Genomic DNA, 6,322 nt, shown 5'->3' on the forward strand with positions numbered 1-6,322 from the left:
CAGCTTCCGCTCGCGATCTACAAAGGATGTAGATGCATCCGATCACTCGTTGCTAGATGAACTCATAGATGGATCTTGGTGAAACCGTAGGAAATTTTTTGTTTTCTGCAACGTTCCCCAACAATTCTTATAACAACAACTTATATATTTTTTGTCATATGATCTCTAATGCTAGAGTAATAATTCAATCACAATATCAGGTATGAATCGTAAACTTCATTGAAAACTAACAAACTACAATCTCGGTCATTGAAGCAATTGTAATTTAATCATAACATAGGAAAGAGTCAATGTATAAGAGCTTTTCAGCAAGTCCACATACTCAACTATCATATAATCTTTCACAATTGCTGACACTCACGCAATACTTATGGGTGTGGAGTTTTAATCGGACACAGAGAAAGATAGGGGCTTATAGTCTTGCCTCCCAACGTTTTACCTCAAGGGTAATGTCAACAGTAATAGTTCATGAAAACTCACATCCAATTAGCCATATATACCAGGATCTTTCCAACATACTGTGCTTGCCAAAGGATAAAGTGTAAAAAGGAAGGGTGAAAATCACCATGACTCTTGCATAAGGTAGAAGATAATGATAAAAGATAGGCCCTTCGCAGAGGGAAGCAGAGGTTGCCATGCGCTTTTATGGTTGGATGCACAAAATCTTAATGCGAAAGAACGTCACTTTATATTGCCCCTTGTGATATGAACCTTTATTATGCAGTCCGTCGCTTTTATTACTTCCACATCACAAGATCGTATAAAGCTTATTTCTCCCACACCAATCAATCATACATATTTAGAGAGCAATTTTTATTGCTTTGCACCGATGACAACTTACTTGAAGGATCTTATTCAATCCATAGGTAGATATGGTGGACTCTCATGGCAAAACTGGTTTAAGGGTATTTGGAAGCACAAGTAGTATCTCTACTTGGTGCAATGAATTTGGCTAGCATGAGGGGGAAAGGCAAGCTCATCATGTTGGAAGATCCAAGACAATATAATTTATCTCAGATGTAAGAAAACATAACCCATTACGTTGTCTTCCTTGTCCAATGTCAACTCTTTAGCATGTCATATTTTAATGAGTGCTCACAATCATAAAAGAATGTCCAAGATAGTATATTATATTATATGTGAAGACCTCTCTTTCTTTATTACTTCCTATTAATTGCAACGATGACCAAAACTATGCTTGTCAACTCTCAACAACTTTTATTCATCATACTTTTTCTATGTGAGCTCATTACTCTCCATGAGATCCATATGATCTCTTTGTTTCTTTTTATTTCTTTCTCTTTTCTTTTATTCACTTAGGATCATGGCAAAACAATCAAGCCCTTGACTCAACACTAATCTTTATTATATAGCTCACGGACTCGATTACATAGAAGGATAATAAAGCAAAACTCACAACTAGATCATGCCACAAACTTTATTCTACTAGATCAAAATACTACTAATAAGATCAACTAAGGAAAACGGTAAAGATAAAAGTGATGGTGATACGATACCGGGGCACTCCCCCAAGCTTGGCAGTTGCCAAGTGGAGTGCCCATACCCATGTGATTATGTCTCTCTTTTCGGGGATGGTGATGTGATGTTTTTGGCGATGATGCCCTTCAAAATACGATTCTCCTCCTCAAGCTTGTTGACTTGCTGCTTGAGATCCATTATTTCCTTTCGGAGTTTTCCTGTAACAGCCAAAGCTCCCTGCACCCAAGGGTGCTGCATAGCTGCGGGAGAACCAGTGACACTCTTTTTCATATTCTCATAAGAAAGAAATCTAACATTGGAAGGGATAACCGAGTTTGGAATAGCTGAGCTCTGCAGTTCTCCCATTGTGAATCCAGCTTGGAAGCGAGAGGTGACTTCTTGATCCTCCATGGCATCTACCCTCATTAGGTCAGCCTCCATCTCTTCCTCCGTTGCTGGCCCAAAGTGGTCAGGGTCGCTGTTTGCCCTTGGTTCCGGTGCCGGATTAGATACTCGGCTCTCCCCGACTGACTCTTGAGAAGACATCTTGCTCTAATCTGCAGCAGCAACAGCTCAAAACAAAAACAGAGGATTTTTGCATGATACGGGAGTCAAAACCCCCGGGAGATTATATAATGAATTTTTACCGACCAAAATACGTATTGTGCAAGAAAACGGAGTCCGAGAAGGCACACGAGGTGCTCACGAGGTAGGGGGGCGCCCAGGGGGGTAGGGCGCGCCTCCACCCTCGTGGGGCCCTCGTGTCCTTCCCGGACTGCTACTTAATTTTCTATTTTTCTAAATATTCCAAAACGAGAAATATTGCCTTAAAAATTGTTTTGGAGTCGGTTTACTTACCGTACCACATACCTATTCCTTTTCGGAGTCTGAAACGTTCCGGAAAGTGTCCCTTATGTATTCCTCCGGGGTTACGGTTTCAATAATATTGGTTTCAACATTTATGGGATTACCTGAGATATAGTGTTTGATTCTTTGACCGTTTACCACCTTCGGATTTGTGCCTTCGAAGTTGTTGATTTTTATGGCACCGGAACGATAGACCTCCTCGATAACATAGGGGCCTTCCCATTTAGAGAGAAGTTTTCCTGCAAAAAATCTTAAATGAGAGTTGTATAGCAATACATAATCACCTACATTAAACTCACGCTTTTGTATCCTTTTGTCATGCCATCTTTTAACCTTTTCTTTAAACAACTTGGCATTTTCATAAGCTTGGGTTCTCCATTCATCAAGTGAGCTAATATCAAATAACCTCTTTTCACCGGCAAGTTTGAAATCATAGTTGAGCTCTTTAATAGCCCAATATGCCTTATGTTCTAGTTCGAGAGGTAAGTGACATGCTTTTCCATATACCATTTTATACGGAGACATACCCATAGGATTTTTATATGCAGTTCTATAGGCCCATAATGCATCATCAAGTTTCTTGGACCAATTCTTTCTAGACCTATTGACAGTCTTTTGCAAAATTAATTTGAGTTCTCTATTACTCAATTCTACTTGACCACTAGACTGTGGGTGATACGGAGATGCAATTCTATGATTGACGTCATATTTAGCAAGCATTTTACGGAAAGCACATGAATAAAATGTGAACCACCATCAGTCATTAAATATCTAGGGACTCCAAACCTCGGAAAAATAACTTCTTTAAGCATTTTAATAGAAGTGTTATGATCAGCACTACTAGTTGGAATAGCTTCTACCCACTTAGTAACGTAATCAACAGCAACTAAAATATGTGTATATCCATTAGAGGCAGGAAAAGGTCCCATATAATCAAAGCCCCAAACATCAAACGGTTCAATAACAAGTGAATAATTCATAGGCATTTCTTGACGTCTACTAATATTACCAATTCTTTGACATTCATCACAAGATAGGACAAACTTACGGGCATCCTTGAAGAGAGTAGGCCAATAAAAACCGGATTGCAATACCTTATGTGCAGTTCTATCTCCCGCGTGGTGTCCTCCATAAGTTTCGGAGTGGCACTTGCGTAGGATCTGTTCCTGTTCATGCTCAGGTACACAACGTCTAATAACACCATCTACTCCTTCTTTATAAAGATGTGGGTCATCCCAAAAGTAATGTCTCAAATCATAGAAGAACTTTTTCTTTTGTTGGTATGTGAAGCTAGGTGGTATAAATTTAGCAACTATGTAATTAGCATAATCAGCATACCAAGGGGTACTACGAGAAGTACTTATGACATTTAATTGTTCATCAGGAAAGCTATCATCAATAGGTAGTGGGTCATCAAGAACATTCTCTAACCTAGATAAGTTGTCTGCAACGGGGTTCTCAGCTCCTTTTCTATCAACAATATGCAAATCAAATTCTTGTAGCAAGAGAACCCATCTAATAAGTCTAGGTTTAGCATCTTTCTTTTCCATAAGATATTTAATAGCAGCATGATCAGTGTGGATAGTTACTTTAGAATCAACAATATAAGGTCTGAACTTATCACAAGCAAATACAACTGCTAAAAGTTCTTTTTCAGTAGTAGCATAATTTCTTTGAGCATTGTCTAGAGTCTTACTAGCATAATGGATAACATTTAATTTCTTATCAACTCTTTGCCCTAGAACAGCACCTACAAGCATAATCACTAGCATCACACATAATTTCAAAGGGTAAATTCCAATCAGGTGGCTGAACAATAGGTGCAGAGACTAATGCTTTCTTAAGTATTTCAAATGCTTCTACACAATCATCATCAAAGACAAATGGTATATCTTTTTGTAATAAATTAGTCAGAGGCCGAGAAATTTTTGAGAAGTCCTTAATGAACCTCCTATAAAATCCGGCGTGACCAAGGAAACTTCTTATACCTTTGATGTCCTTGGGACATGGCATCTTTTCAATAGCATCAACCTTGGCTTTATCAACTTCAATACCTCTTTCAGAAACTTTATGCCCCAAGACAATACCTTCATTAACCATAAAGTGGCACTTTTCCCAATTCAAGACAAGATTAGTTTCTTCACATCTCTGCAAAACTCGATCAAGATTGCTCAAGCAATCATCAAAAGAAGATCCATAGACGGAAAAGTCGTCCATGAAAACCTCACAAATCTTTTCACAAAGTCAGAGAATATAGCCATCATGCATCTTTGAAAGGTAGCAGGTGCATTACATAAACCAAAAGGCATACGTCTATAAGCAAAAGTACCAAAAGGGCATGTAAAAGTAGTCTTTGATTGATCTTTAGCCGACACAGGTATTTGAGAGAAACCAGAATAACCATCTAGAAAGCAGTAATGTGTATGTTTGCATAATCTTTCTAGCATTTGATCGATAAAAGGTAAGGGGTAATGATCTTTCTTAGTAGCCTTATTTAATTTGCGGAAATCAATTACCATCCTATAACTGTAATAATTCTTTGTGAATCAATTCATCTTTATCATTAGGAACAACAGTAATACCTCCCTTCTTAGGGACACAATGAACAAGACTTACCCATTGACTATCAGCAACGGGATAAATTATACCTGCCTCCAGAAGCTTTAGTATTTCTTTTCTTACCACTTCTTTCATTTTAGGATTCAAACATCGTTGAGGATCACGAACTGGTTTAGCATCTGCTTCCAAATTTATTTTATGTTGACATAGAGTGGGACTAATGCCCTTAAGATCATCAAGAGTATATCCAATAGCAGCACGATGCTTCTTCAGAGTTTTCAATAATCTTTCTTCTTCATGCTTTGTAAGGTTAGCACTAATAATAACAGGATATATCTTCTTTTCATCAAGATAAGCATATTTAAGATTATCAGGCAACCGTTTAAGCTCGAACACGGGATCACCCTTGGGTGGAGGAGGATCCCCTAAAATTTCAACAGGCAAATTGTGTTGCAGAATAGGTTCTTGTTTAAAGAATACTTCATCTATTTCCCTTCTTTCATTCATGAACATATCATTTTCACGGTCTAGCAAATAGTGTTCTAAAGGATCACTAGGAGGTACGGCAATAGAAGCAAGACCAATAATTTCATCCTTACTAGGTAATTCTTCCTCACGATGCTGTTTACTAAATTTAGAGAAATTAAACTCATGAACCATATCATCCAAGCCAATAGTAACAACATTCTTTTCGCAATATATCCGAGCATTAACAGTGTTCAAGAAGGGTCTACCAAATATAATGGGACAAAAGCTATCTTGCGGAGAAGTAAGAACAAGAAAATCAGCAGGATATTTAGTTTTTCCACACAAGACTTCAACATCTCTAACAATTCCCATTGCTGAAATAGTATCTCTATTAGCAAGTTTAATTGTGACATCAATATCTTCTAACTCAGCAGGTGCAATTTCATGCTTGATTTCTTTATACAAGTCATAAGGTATAACACTAGCACTAGCACCCATATCACATAAGCCATGATAACAATGATCTCCTATTTTAACAGAAATAACAGGCACGCCTACCACAGGTCTATGTTTATCTTTAGCACAAGGTTTAGCAATTCTAGCAGTTTCACCGCAGAACTGAATAACATGCCCATCAATATTATCAGACAAGAGCTCTTTAACAATAGCAATATTAGGTTCAACTTTAACTTGCTCAGGAGGTGTATATGTTTTAATATTGCTTTTACGAACCACAGTTGAAGCTTTAGCATGATCCTTTATTCTAACAGGGAAAGGTGGTTTCTCAACATAAGAAGTAGGAACAATAGGATCATTATAAGTGACAGTCTTTTCTTCAACTTTAATAGGTGCAGCTACTTTTACTTCTATGGGAGGATGATATTTAAACCACTTCTCCTTAGGGAGATCAACATAAGTAGCAAAAGATTCACAGAAAGAAGCTACTATC

The sequence above is a fragment of the Triticum urartu genome, chromosome 4 (assembly GCF_003073215.2).
Source record: "Triticum urartu cultivar G1812 chromosome 4, Tu2.1, whole genome shotgun sequence".
In the NCBI taxonomy this organism is placed as follows: Eukaryota; Viridiplantae; Streptophyta; class Magnoliopsida; order Poales; family Poaceae; genus Triticum; species Triticum urartu.